The following is a 13,660-nucleotide window of genomic DNA, read 5'->3' on the forward strand; positions in this document are numbered from 1 at the left end:
TCACTGTATGTATTTATTTATTTACTATTTATTCACACCTATTTATTTACTATTTATTCACACCATATTTATTTACTATTTATTCACACCATATTTATTATCATATATGTGTCATGTAAAAAAAGCAATGTCACTGTTTGTATCTATTTATTCAGTATACTCACTCAACTCGCACACATGAACTTAATAGATATTACTGGACTTTAAATAGCCCATGTACATAAACCCCCTCCCCATTCTATTTATTTCTTAATATAATTATTCTGCCTCATAGTCATTATCATTCTCCCCATCTCCACCAATTCACAGTAAAGTTGTGCAACCAACATAATTTCACTACATGCTTACAGATGTGTATCTTTTTGTATGTGACAAATAAATATCATTGTGTCCTTGTATGTAGGTATTAGTTTTTATGTAGAAGTAATTAACTGATGATGACAAAACTTCTAGGCCTATGGCATACTCTTACTTAATCTAACTGAAAATTATAATTGTATTGCACATACCAAGTCAGCCTCTGGTGAGGTAGGGCGGATAAGGAACCTTGACAGAGCTCCATCCCCCTGTGCTCTCCTCTGCCTCTCGCTCTTCTGGTGATTGTCACCTGCTGCGTGCTGTTTCAGGTCACACACGCCACCATGTGAAATAGAGAAGAGCCGACGGCAGATGGTGCAATTTGCCTTGTACTCGTTCTCCCTCACGCCTTCTGCCCAAGGGAATTCCGCTTCCCATTCGATACGATATCGCTGCATACGCCTTTTGGTTACCGGAGTTTTGGACGTGGCCATTGTTAAATTTTTCTTGTGAATCTCGCGCCTGTTTTTGACAGCGTTGCCACGATACATGATAAACAATTCATGAAACAACCTATTACAATGCAGAACAGCCATTCTAGAACCTTGAAGCGGTCGCGGCGTATGAAAGTGATATTGACACAGACCAACAGGGACCCGCTGGCCACTGCTGCTTTGAGAAACAGTAAAGTGTCGTTTATGGTAGAGGTTTTTAGTTTTTTTGTGTGTGTTTTTCATGGTAGTGTGTGTGCGCAGTGAGCAGTTTCTCATAAATATGGAACAAAGTGCGCCCGTAAGAGTTCAATAATGAACACCTCTTTCAAGCTTCGGATACGGGGCCTAATCCAGATATAATGAACGGTTGGCAACCCTAGCTCAGATCCTACACGTAGATCAAATGTAAACTTGTACTGTAGGCTAATAGGACTAACGTTCTGTATTGTCGCTAACGCTAGTTCTACGCTACCTGTCCTAGTTCTACTACTCTTTGTGTTCTAAGTGTTATTCTAAAACAACTTCTTTAGAAAGGTTAAATATCTAGCTTAATGCTATAACCCAGATGTCGCACCGTCGTCGATTCAGGAGGCTAAGAAGTAGGCAAAGGAGTCGGATGTTGTTGATAGTGACGAAGAAGGGGGCGTTTTGGTCACCAGCACGGGAACGCCTATTTGTGTCCGCAGCCGGATGATATTGTATGAATAGAACTTTTTTGTTAAAGGTGTATTTTCGAATGCAGAACATAACCTTTTGTATCTGAGAATTTACACATTTGTTTGAGTAGTTTTGATCTTTTGAATGACAAGAAATTAGCTTCAAGCTCTACTGGGGACACAAAGTGAACTGAAAATATACCTTTCCAACCATATCTTTCTATGATGGTTGGTACAGCTTCCCTACAGTCTCAGATAGCAGTCTCGGATGGGAGACACTTCATGAGTGGGAATATCCCAGGACATTACATATTACGCGAGTATACCCTTTACCAACGCCACTCTCATTCATGCTGTATATTCTGTTCACTTCCAGGTTTCAGAGAAGGCTGGTAGAGCTCTCTATGAGTGTGAGCTGTGGGAGATAACCAAGAACTGACAACCACCTAAAGAAGAGGTGACAATAATGGCTCTCCAAGATGAGGTTGTGAGTCTGAAGGCTTTTATTCAACAAGGTTTGTAGAGTGTTTTCATACAGATGTGAACTTTTACATTAAAATGTACATGTTTAACTTTAATGAAATAGCAGCTTCTTGGTTGTACAAGTTTAATAAAAATTTGAGGATGAAACTAACTTTTCCTTTCAGTGTGTATCTGTGTGCTTCTCTCTTCTGTGTATATGATACTGTATATTAGTTGTGTTGTCTCATTTAAAAGTGTTAGGCTGTCTGTGTGGACTGCTTCCCATTTTCGCCTCACCATCATAGATCTTTTCTGTGTTAGTAAACTGTAACTATTTGAGGTCCTAATTGATTGTGCTATTTTTTAGGAGGAGGGAATGCCTGGGAGTTTATTTTATTTGTATGTCTTTCTCTCCAACTCACTTTGTATTTATCTCTAATTATCGTGATAACACAACAGTGTTTCTGCACTTTAGCATCTGTATTTGTGTCACTAATATTTTGCATGTTCTATTTGTATATGTTCTGTCTTATTCAGAGGCCACCCTGAAGCAGTTCCCAGGCCAGACACTCACTCCAGATTGCTGGGCCAGGCAATAAATGCCAAAGTGACAGAACTGAGGTTCCATAACAAAAACAAAGATTTTCAATAAAATAGAATAAAAGATAACAGAAGTGTTGTGTGTTTCTTCCTCTGTATACTGATACTATGGTTAGTTTTATAAATATATTTATAATATAAATATGTATTGATCAATGCGAAAAATATCAAACCATAGTAGAATATGAATTATATTAGAGAAATATATGTCTGAAATATATAGATCATGGGATCAGAATCTTCATCAAGGGTCATGTGATCATGCTTCTTAGTGCCAGATATTTAAATATGCATAAAATATAAGAAAGTGGCCAATATTGAATATTTACTTATATTTTGAAATATATTGATACATACATGGAAATATATGTATTTCACATAGATGTAAATATATTTATTTAACATACATGTGCTTATACTGGAATATGTTCAAGCTGCATACTGTATATGTGAATATATTATTTTTCTGTACTGCACACAGAAAATAGGAAGCAAGACATAGCGACTTTATTGTGACATCTCACCCACACACACACACACACAGACAGGGTGCAGTTCCTGTCTGTCTGGGTGCACACTTAACTTGTACTCTCTGTTAGAACTCGGCACAACAAACATTTAACTTGAACTCTGTTCTTAGAACTCAGCACAACAATATTTCTGCTTACAGCTTACACAAATGGTTATACAATGATAATAATTTCCTTACAGTAACGTAAACGTTTCTTTAGTTAGCAGTAGCCTACTGTTTTTTTTTTTTATGTTGCATTAATTTTCATTGGCAAAAGCTAGCCTAATATATATAAAATGAGAACCTATATAGATTTGAGGGAGCTGCAGCTTTTAGCATCAGCACGGTCATATTAACACAGCAGGCACTAGCCCAGTGAAGGATCGTGTAAACCCCATCCCCAGAAACCAGTTTCAAACCAAGCTTGCGCTGATGATGCATGATCACTGATCAAATTGCTATTTTCTGACAGGATGAGCACAACCATGCAGGTTGTCTGAATCTTAAGCTCTTTAGCCTAGCATCTTAATGCCGTATTCACAGCACGGTGAATGACAAACGGTGACAAAATGCTGTTGTTTATGAGTTCATAGCCTGGTTATTTATCAAGGACTTCACGTTTTATATGTTATTATGATCACTCGCATCGCATTACCACACTGTAAAAAATGAATCATGGTGCCAAGGAAATTACACACAAAAAATCAAGTATGACTTAATTTCTTGAAGCAGTCGCCTTAAAAAAATAACTATTATGTTTTCCCCCAAATAAATCAACTACATTTGCGAGAAAAATATTCAGAGAAAATGTTCCCTAAAAGAATTGTGGGAAGTTGCACAATTTCTCGCTGATAAATGTGCAGCCTTTTCCTCAAATATTTTGAACATCTGAAACACGTCCTTCAGTTGAGATTTTGAAAAGAATGCCTCAAAGACGGACGCCATTGAAGTTCAGCATGGAATAGTAAAAGGTAAAGTATTTTGTTCCTGCTACTTGTGAAAGCTAGCATGAAAACTACTACAAATATACAATTAAGTAATGTCACATCACAGGTATATATTTTCATACCAACGTGTTTGACCTACTAGGAAATATTGGTGAAGTTAGCTTAACAGTAGCAAGGTCGCTAACGTTAGCTGTAGAAGCTAGCTGCTACTCAGATGGTTGGTAAACTAACCAGCAAGCTAACCTTAACTTTCGTAGGTTATATTATAACCTTATCAATTTGAAATGGCCAAGTTTATAATCATTTGTAATACTTGGGACACTCTAAACTGACATTAATATATTATTGGAGTCGAGGACGTCTTAATCTTTTTGTAACCAATTTGAAAAGATGGTTGGAATTTTAATAGCCACTGAGGGAATAGCTAACATGCTAACGATGCTGGTTAACATTAGTTAGCCAGGACTCCACTGTTCTAAGCGATCTAGTGTGGTGTCAAATGCTTGTCTGGCACTAAGGGATCTGTTGACTGACTAATTAAAGCAGTCTGTCAACTAATTGACGTTTGATTGAACTGAACACTATTTGCTTTTAATTCGGGTTATATATATTTTGCTCGTAGCTAACGTTAGCCGAGACCACCAGGGCATTCTTTTAGGCATTTGTCAAAGTCAAAGTCAAAGTCAGCTTTATTGTCAATTTCTTCACATGTTCCAGACATACAAAGAGATCGAAATTACGTTTCTCACTATCCCACGGTGAAGACAAGACATATTTTACCAATTTTAAGTCCACAGACAAACATAACATTCAAGTAAACAAAAAAGTAAGTAAATAAGTAAATAAGAGGGCACATATAATAATGAAAAAATAAGAGCAGCAAAATTTAGTTGAAATTGTGCATAGACAGTCAATAAAAAACTAGTGCAAAGTCAGGCCAATAAGAGGCTTGGGTAGTTCTGTTTGACCTGAGTAATGAAGAAAGTGGCATAGTGGTGCAAGTTATGTAAGAGCAGCAGAAGTGTTGTGTTTTCAGGACAACAACACCAAGTTGTAAAGTGTACAAGTGTGCAAGTGTTCAAGTGTGCAAGTGGGAGAGTGCAGGCGGCCATTGTGGGTCCAATGTCCAGGATGTTATGTAGCTGAGGGTGGAGGGGGGAGAGGAGGGAGAGAGTTCAGCATCCCCACAGCTTGGTGTATGAAGCTGTTGGTGAGTCTGGTAGTGCGGGAGCGCAGGCTTCTGTACCTCTTCCCAGAGGGCAGTAGATCAAACAGATTGTGAGCGGGGTGACTTGCATCACTCACAATTTTGGTCGCCTTGCGGGTGAGGTGGGTGGTGTAAATGTCCTTCAGTGAGTGAAGCACCAATGATCCTTCCAGCTGTGTTCACTATGCGCTGCAGGGCTTTCCTGTTGTATTCAGTGCAGCTTCCGCCCCACACAGCGATACAGCTGGAGAGGATGCTCTCAATGGTGCCTCGATTTGTAGCATACACGTGGTGTAAGGTAACTGTTAGTGTTGTTGGTTAAGGTTAGGTGCATTGTCCATTCTCAGTAATAGTATTGATATTAGTTAAGTGTCTGTTGGTTTTATTTGTGTTATTTAGCGATTATGTTAAGATATTTGAACACAAACACTTCTATTTGTCTGCGGTTAAAACATTTGGTAGCCTACATGGTAAATGATGTCAGAATTAATTTTGGAAGTCCTTTGCTAGTTAAGTTAGTTGATATACTGCTGATAGTCAATTGTGGTTCTTGTGTTTAAATAATTATGGATTTTGTTTGTTTTAACAGGGTTGGCAAAATGCTCATCAAAGTCCAGTACCGTGGACTAAAAAAAGTACCTCAAACTGCATCCTGGTTTTTCTTATGAAAGTTTCATTGAAGAAGGTAAGGTTTTATGTGAGCTTAGCTAATAAATTTAAAATCCATGTTTGCATGCATCTGATATCAGATCACTTGGCCAGTGGGTAAGTAAAAAAAAAGATTTTGTTACCCTTTAGTTGAATTAAATGAACTAAAATTGGAAACTGAATTTCTTAAATTCTTAAAGCAATCCTTTAAGATTCCAATTTTGTGTTTTTGCAGAATTTGTGCCAGCAGGTTCTTCTACTCTAATTTCTTCAAGTGATATGGAGAGGTCCTCTTCAAACAAGGGACATCAATCTCCTGGTGCAGGAGAGAACACCTCTGCCATAGGGGATGCAGCAGAAAAGGCCAAATGGTTGAGCAATTTAAATTAAAATCTCACTAGAAGAAATCCTTGTCTGTCCTCCAAATGCGGAAGCCTGGCTTCGTGTTCCGGTAGTGTCAAATCAACGGGCACGTTCAATCTTGCAGCACTACACAGATCTGGCTGAACGTAAGGCATGTTTTTTAGATTCAGCCAGATCTGCTTGCAGATCCAGTGCTGCAAGATCGAACGCGCCCGCTCATTTGACGTTAACGGAACACCTAATCTAGGCAATTTTCTTCCTTCAGATACAGGTCTTGTTATAATCTCCTGTACACTTTCAAAAGTTTATAACACTTTAGTTTGTCTGTAGAGACCCTCACCACACTACCAAGTGTAATCATATTTTGAGCACTGCCAGTGGTTTAAAATGGCGTTTGTTTTTTCAACATGCTTGCTGCCCCCTTAGCTTTCACTGTAGCCTATGCCCATTCAGTGTTATGGTCTTGCTCAAAACTCCACCAATTAACACAATTTTGCTACCACACTACCATAAATATACCCTAGGTTGTTTGTACTCTTGAGTTACACTTTAATACATCTCCTGTGTTTTTAGAGGGTGCAGGTAAGTTTTCTCTTTACAAGTGTATCACCGTTATTGTTTCTCTTTTACCCATAGATGGTCCAGGAGGTTCTGGAGAAGAGTTCAGGGGGAGAGGAAACAATGGAGGAATATAAGAGATTGAGCCCCGTGACATACTGCACAAGACGGCATCATATCCTGGTCAGCCACATTGTTGAAATGCATGGGTATGTTTTGTTTTGTAATGTGAAAAAACAAAGTAGAAGCATTATTGTGCACATATAGCCTCTCACACAACTTGCCTGCAGCGTGACAAGAAAAAACTAAATTTGGTAGTAGAATTGTTGTGTAAAAACAATTTTGAACTGATGTTTGTCCTTCTTTACACTTCTCTCATCTTCTTAAAGGAACTCTGGATCTCATTCATAGTCACAATTGGGTCCTTGGTTACCTGTTTGACCAAGGCCCCTTTGTCCCAGGATTACTCAGTTTGGCTTGCTTTTTGCGGAGAGTTGGAGGATTTTGTGTAGATGTTGATGAAGATGATATGTTTGTTATATCTCTATTTTTTTTTTCTCAACGTCAGGTTTAATTTACACTGAATAAATGCTGTTAAATGAAATACTGACTCTCTAATTGTGTATATACACCACATCCTTTAAAATATATAGTAATAGACTTATTTAAAACATGCATAACTACTCAAAATAAGTGAGGCAACTATATTACACGTGACTTTATCATGCGATATTAACCAGAAAAAATCAGGGAAATTTCCTTGATTTATTTTGAATATGCTTAATTGCATTGAGATATTTTACACAATTTGTTTTTGTATACATGAATAATTTAAGTAAATTTCCATGATTTGTTAAAGTCTATATTCTTAAAAATAATAGGGTTATATTTTTCCCTAATATTTTCACGTGTAATAAGTTGCCTCAATTTTTTCATGCATTCCTACTGTGTCATTTTTTACAGTGCATGGGGTTACTGTGTAGGTAATGCTACGGTTAACTTACTGTAACATGCCCACCATTACACTGGAGAGATGTTAGAAAACTTTTAAGCTACTTAAGGTAGTTCGCTCAGATCAGTGAAGAACTACCAGAGAAAACATTGGGGAGAAAACTAAAACAAGTTAATGTTAGACTTAAACTAGCTGTGTTACAGTTTCTCGTTGCAAAATTAAAATCTCCATGCGCTTTTGTAGGCTACACGCAGTCTCAAGCTCTTGAGTCACGTACTAGGTCATTTTTTTTTATAACGATAATTTAGATAGGCCTAGGCTACACTTATGGGGTGGGTGCTATTGCGTTTTCTAAAGAATCTCCCGTCTTGGTTTTGTACAGAAATGAATATTAAGTGACACATAATAAAAAGGGAGAAAAAAGCTTCCGATATTTAGCAGGCTACGGTCTGGAATTTAATTTAATAGCCTATTGTTGTAATGGTAGGATAACAGTTTACACAATAATTACACTGTGTTATAAATATTGTATATCAATGCATTTATTGTCTGTCAATTACCCAAAATTGTGGCTCTGTGTCTCATTGAACAGTAGAACTAGGTTATTTAAAGGGAAACTTGGCAGGATTTCCCCCTCTGCTGGAGAAATTGCGCATTATGCTATTTTAAACTGTGGGAAAAGGTAACGATAAAGCACATGGATTTGTTTACAAGCTGGGTCATTCTACGAAACCGGTGCCTTTTGCGTCCGGTCCATTTCATGAGCTCTCAACAATGTACAAATGTGGCAAAATGTATTTCAAAGGATCAAACCTGTTAATTTAAGTGTTATGAATTACATAATGCATATTTCAATATCAATATCATTATAAATATAAATCCTACACTTTTTAATCATTTTTACCAAGGACATGGTCAATTTCCCCATGTCCGGAAAGTCACATGGAATTCGCACCTAACATATTAATTAAAAAAAATCATTTTTTAACCAAATTTTCATTAATGTCATGATTAAAAGTATGCTCTTGATACTATACTATATGTTTTCTTTAAATAAAAGTATGATTTCCCATACAAAAATCATGATTAATGCCGGTCCCGTAGTTTTACATACCACCCCGTAACGCTTACATGTTCTGGCTATTACAAAGACACTGTTTCTTTAAGTGACATCACAGATAGCAGATGACATCACTCAAACCCTTGCAGGAGCCAAGGTCTCAAGCAGGCAAGTTCCCACACAATTTGATATGCTTTATTTGCTCTTTTTGGTAGTTAGATAGGGTCCGTTGCTTAACTTACCACCCCATAGCATTATAATAGATAGGGAAACTGTTAAATTAGGGGTTTTTTTTCAACTGTAATGTAAAGTGAAGGAAATGTTAAACTTAATGGTATATTTGCTAGCTTAGCTAGTCAATAACAGTGCTAGCTGCACTCACATTCTGAGGTGAAATTTACCACCCCGTAACATACCACCCCATAACACTTTGCATCGTTATGGGGTGGTAAGGGGAATGTAGAGGGGGTGGTAAGGGGAATGTAGAGTGGTTGTCATTGCCATTTAGATTACACAATTCATAAATACAATTCATATTATATTTATATATAGTTTTACATACTGTGATGACTGGGGAAACCTCTGTTCTTTCTGCAGTGAGCCCTTAGCAACGAGTCCATAGCAACCAGCTAATCTGTTGAATGCTGGTTCCTCAGTATGCATTGGTCACTGTTAATATTTTATGACTATATTGTATGCCAATGTTAGCCTGCTGGAGACTATTGTGGTGAGAAATAATAATTATTATTATAAACAGCTAAACTAGTTGTGATGGACTTGTTGCGAAGGGCTAACTACAGGCAGAACGGAGGTTTCTGCGGTCATCACAGCAAATTAATGCATTTCAAAATGTGAGAGTACTTAGCTTTTTTGTGTATCTAGTGACAACCCAGTCATGAACTCTCTCTCTCTGTCTCTCTCAACTTGGCACACACACCTAGTCAGTGTAAATAATTATGATAATTGTCATAATTTGCAGACAATTATGGCTCCAATGTGCAATGCTGAACGACTGCGACTGTTCCGTGCTCGCCGCAATGCAGACCCAGAGAGGAGGCAGCAGTATCTAGAGATGGAGCAGCAAAGATGGAGACGAGATGTCGAAAGAGGGAAGAAGTTGTTGATCAAAGATCTGAGTGAGAGGGACCAACGACAGTTAAGGAAAAAGTGGAAGGAACAGAATGAAAAGAGAAAGCAGGCAAAGGCTAGGATGAAGGCTTTTGACACCCCTCCTGAGAGTCCCGAGATTTTCCAGCCAGGATCTGCAGAGAGGCAACAGGCAGGACCTTCAAGGTAGTGTTAGTTAGGAATAATTAAATGAGAAGGAGCCTAGTTCAGATAAAGCTAGCTCAACATTGATGCAAAATGACATACATTATGACACTGGGTTCTATTGTTTTAGGCAACTTCAGCAAGGGAGGCAACAGGTCAGGAAGCACCGAGAAAAACTTAAGAAAGAAGTTGAGCTATTAACCAAATTGCTAGAGAAGGAAAAAAAGCGAGCTGAAAAATTCAGAAAAAGATGTTCTCGCCTACGTACAAAGGAATCTCCACGTTCTCGAGTGAATAAGTTTACCAAAACTGGAAAAGTTACCCCAATGATCAGAAGAAAACTCCTCTACCATGAAGCCTTGGTAGAAGAGATAAAGAACAAGTACCTGAAAACAAGAAAAGAGAAAGAAAAACAACTAATTGTGAAGGTATTGGTCGGGAGAATTATTAAGAAATACAGGCTACAAGGATTTGCCGAGAAAACACTGGGGTTTTCAAAAACGGCATGGCTCAAGATAATGGCCTTTGCAACACCTCAAGGAAACCCACCAATAGACTGCCCCCTGCCTTAAAAAACAACGTACAATCCTTTTATTGCAGAGATGATGTCAGTCGCATCACTACAGGTCGCAAACAAACACTGACCAGAGGCAAGGTGAAAAAACAGAAAAGGTTTCTGATGGATACCATGAAGAATATCCACAGAAAATTCCTCTCGGAACAAATGCACACGATATCCTACTCCCTTTTCTGTAGGCTGCGGCCATTTTGGGTTGTATTTCCCTCTCTGTCTGACCGGGACACTTGTTTGTGCAAGACACATGATAACCTTGAATTCGTCGTCATGAAGATGTTTCACTTGAAACTCATCAACACCACAGATCTTGAGATGTTAACGAAGATGATATCTTGCGACACAAACAACAAAATCTGCATGTATGATGAGTGCGCAGAATGCAAGAACCAACTCATCCTGCTCCTAGAATATGATAAGACAAAGATGGTGTCCTTCGATCAGTGGGGCATAGGTCTGAAAGAAAAAAAGGATGCAAAAGATGGTACCACCACTGTTAGGTACACACTTAAGAAGCAGGTGGAAGATACCCAAGAGAATCTGGTGGATTTGTTCCATGCACTTCTGCATAAGTTTAAACGACATACATTTAACATAACCCAGCAGTTCTTTTACATTAGAGAGTTGAAAAAAACTCATCAGAGGAAGAGGCAATCATACACATCGACTTCTCTGAAAATTACACCTGCAAGTACAGCTCAGAGATACAGTCTGTTCACTTTGGTTCCTCACACAACCAAGCTACACTGCACACTGGTGTCCTTTACTGTGGTGAGGCTGTAGTCGTCGTGCCCTTCTGTACAGTGTCACCTTCCAAACATAAGAGTCCTCCAGCCATATGGGAGCACATGGCTCCAGTCCTGGATCATCTGCAGAGTACATACCCTCAAGTGTCAATTCTCCACTTTCTCAGTGATGGGCCGGCTACTCAGTACAAACAGAAAGGGAATCTGTTCCTTTTCAGTACTGAGTTGGCTAGAAAGAGGTCTGAAAGGTGCGTGGAACTTTTTGAAGCCAGCCACGGGAAGGGGCCCCATATGGCGTTGGAGGTACCTTAAAAAGAACAGCTGACAAGCTGGTCACTCATGGCCGTGACATCCCGGATCCAAAAATGCTGTTTCAGGCTCTGAGTGAAACAGACACAAAAATCAAATTGTTTTACATTCCGGCTGAAGCTGTGGACCAAGCTGTACTCAACATGCCAGGCCAGATTCCCGCTGTACCAGCTATAATGAAGTGCCACCAAGTGGTGACAATCAGTCCAGGAGAGGTCATGTACAGGGAGGTCAGCTGTATGTGCTCCACAAGAAAGCAGCTGAATTGTGAGTGCTTTTCAACTCTCCATTTCAATTTTACCAAGCCAGCCCAGAAAGCTCCAAATGCCCAAAATGTGAGACAAGAGGCCATTGATTGGGAGAAAGAAAATCTCATTGGGAAGTGGTGCGTGATCAAATATGACGATGACCTGTATCCAGGTATCATCTTGGACATTGATGAAACCCACGCCCAAGTGAAATGCATGTGCAAGGTTAGGGGTGGTGAAAATAAATTTTTCTGGCCTATCACTGATGATATTCTCTGGTACCTCTTTGACGATGTCTTGGAAATCATTGAACCGCCACAACCTGTGACATCCCGTCACGTTGGAATCCAGAAGGATGTATGGAAGCGGCTTACCAAGATCTAGGCCTAATCATTTAGTTATGTGAGGCTGCTCTTGGCTGAATATATTCCAGCAATAACAGCAATTATATTCCAGGTAACAGCATATCTTTGCTTAATGACCAAATTACTGAATTACTTTTCAAACTTATTGTACACAATTATCTCAAATGTCCCATGTGTTTGCGTTTTTTAATATGTTGAGCCTGTTCCTACAAATGTTGGCATTGTCAAATGTGCAATGATATGTGATAAATACAATTGTTTTCTTGTCAATGGTTATGAACATTTCAAAACTAAAATGTACTTTATCTTTTTCAATGATTCTCAAATGTCCCATGTGTTTGCGTTTTTTAATATGTTGAGCCTGTTCCTACAAATGTTGGCATTGTCAAATGTGCAATGATATGTGATAAATACAATTGATTTCTTGTCAATGGTTATGAACATTTCAAAACTAAAATGTACTTTTATCTTTTTTAATGTACCCAATTGTATGATCATTATATTTCAAAATTGAATGTACTCAATCTTCTTAAATCTATCCATGTTGAATGTACCCAGTATTTCATGACATCATTTTGCATTTTAAACTTTATATCAATAAATATGTTTATATATACTTTGGATCTTGCCTTATTACTACATTAACTGTCCACACATATGTCCAGAATTAATCAAATTATTGTTAAATTATGCAAACAAACAAAATGAACCACCCCATAACAGGATTTACCACCCTGTAACATGACTTACCACCCCATAACGTGTGTTTTTTTAAAAAAAAATACTAGAGAGGGAGTGAAATAGCCCATAAATAAATGTTTGATCATAGTGTGATGAAGTGGGCCTATTTACACATGTAACTTTAATTTGACAATAGGGAGTAAAATAGCCAATATTGTTCAAAACACCAACCAATGGGCATGCGGAATTCATAGTTTGAAGATTAGAATCTAAACTCTGCAAATATCCATTAAAAAACAAATCTATAACTTTTAATATCAAATTAAGGACATTTTTTTGACAGGAAAACATGAAATGTTCTGAATTCAATTTATGCATTATGTCTAAAATGGAGCGCATCTTGTCCGTTACGGGGTGGTAAAAAAAAAAAACACCTGGGCCACAATAAAAAGGAAAATATTAATAGGGATTTATGCCTGAGGTGGGAAAATATGTTTTTATGCAGGTCATATATCTCTTATATCATATGGCTTGTCCTATATGATTTTTTAAAAAAATGTCAAAGTCAAAAGGCACCGGTTTCGTAGAATGACCCACCTAGCGAACGGCTAGCATACGTTTGGCATAACTATGTGGATGTTACAAGGTAAGAAACACGAGTTTATTGTTTCTCACTTCTCTTTCCGGGACGGTAGTCTCAATGTTGCAAG

At 38.2% G+C, this 13,660-nt stretch overlaps 1 long non-coding RNA gene across 1 annotated transcript; it reads left to right on the top strand.

Moving 5' to 3' along the window:
• The first annotated feature begins 3,745 nt into the window (after positions 1 to 3,745).
• LOC125289693 lies at positions 3,746 to 7,331 on the top strand. The gene is made up of 5 exons (XR_007192676.1): positions 3,746 to 3,991; positions 5,764 to 5,859; positions 6,058 to 6,193; positions 6,822 to 6,952; positions 7,133 to 7,331. It is a non-coding gene; the product is annotated as an uncharacterized LOC125289693 (long non-coding RNA).
• Positions 7,332 to 13,660: the final 6,329 nt, after the last annotated feature.

This window comes from Alosa alosa, chromosome 24, assembly GCF_017589495.1.
Source record: "Alosa alosa isolate M-15738 ecotype Scorff River chromosome 24, AALO_Geno_1.1, whole genome shotgun sequence".
In the NCBI taxonomy this organism is placed as follows: domain Eukaryota; kingdom Metazoa; phylum Chordata; class Actinopteri; order Clupeiformes; family Clupeidae; genus Alosa; species Alosa alosa.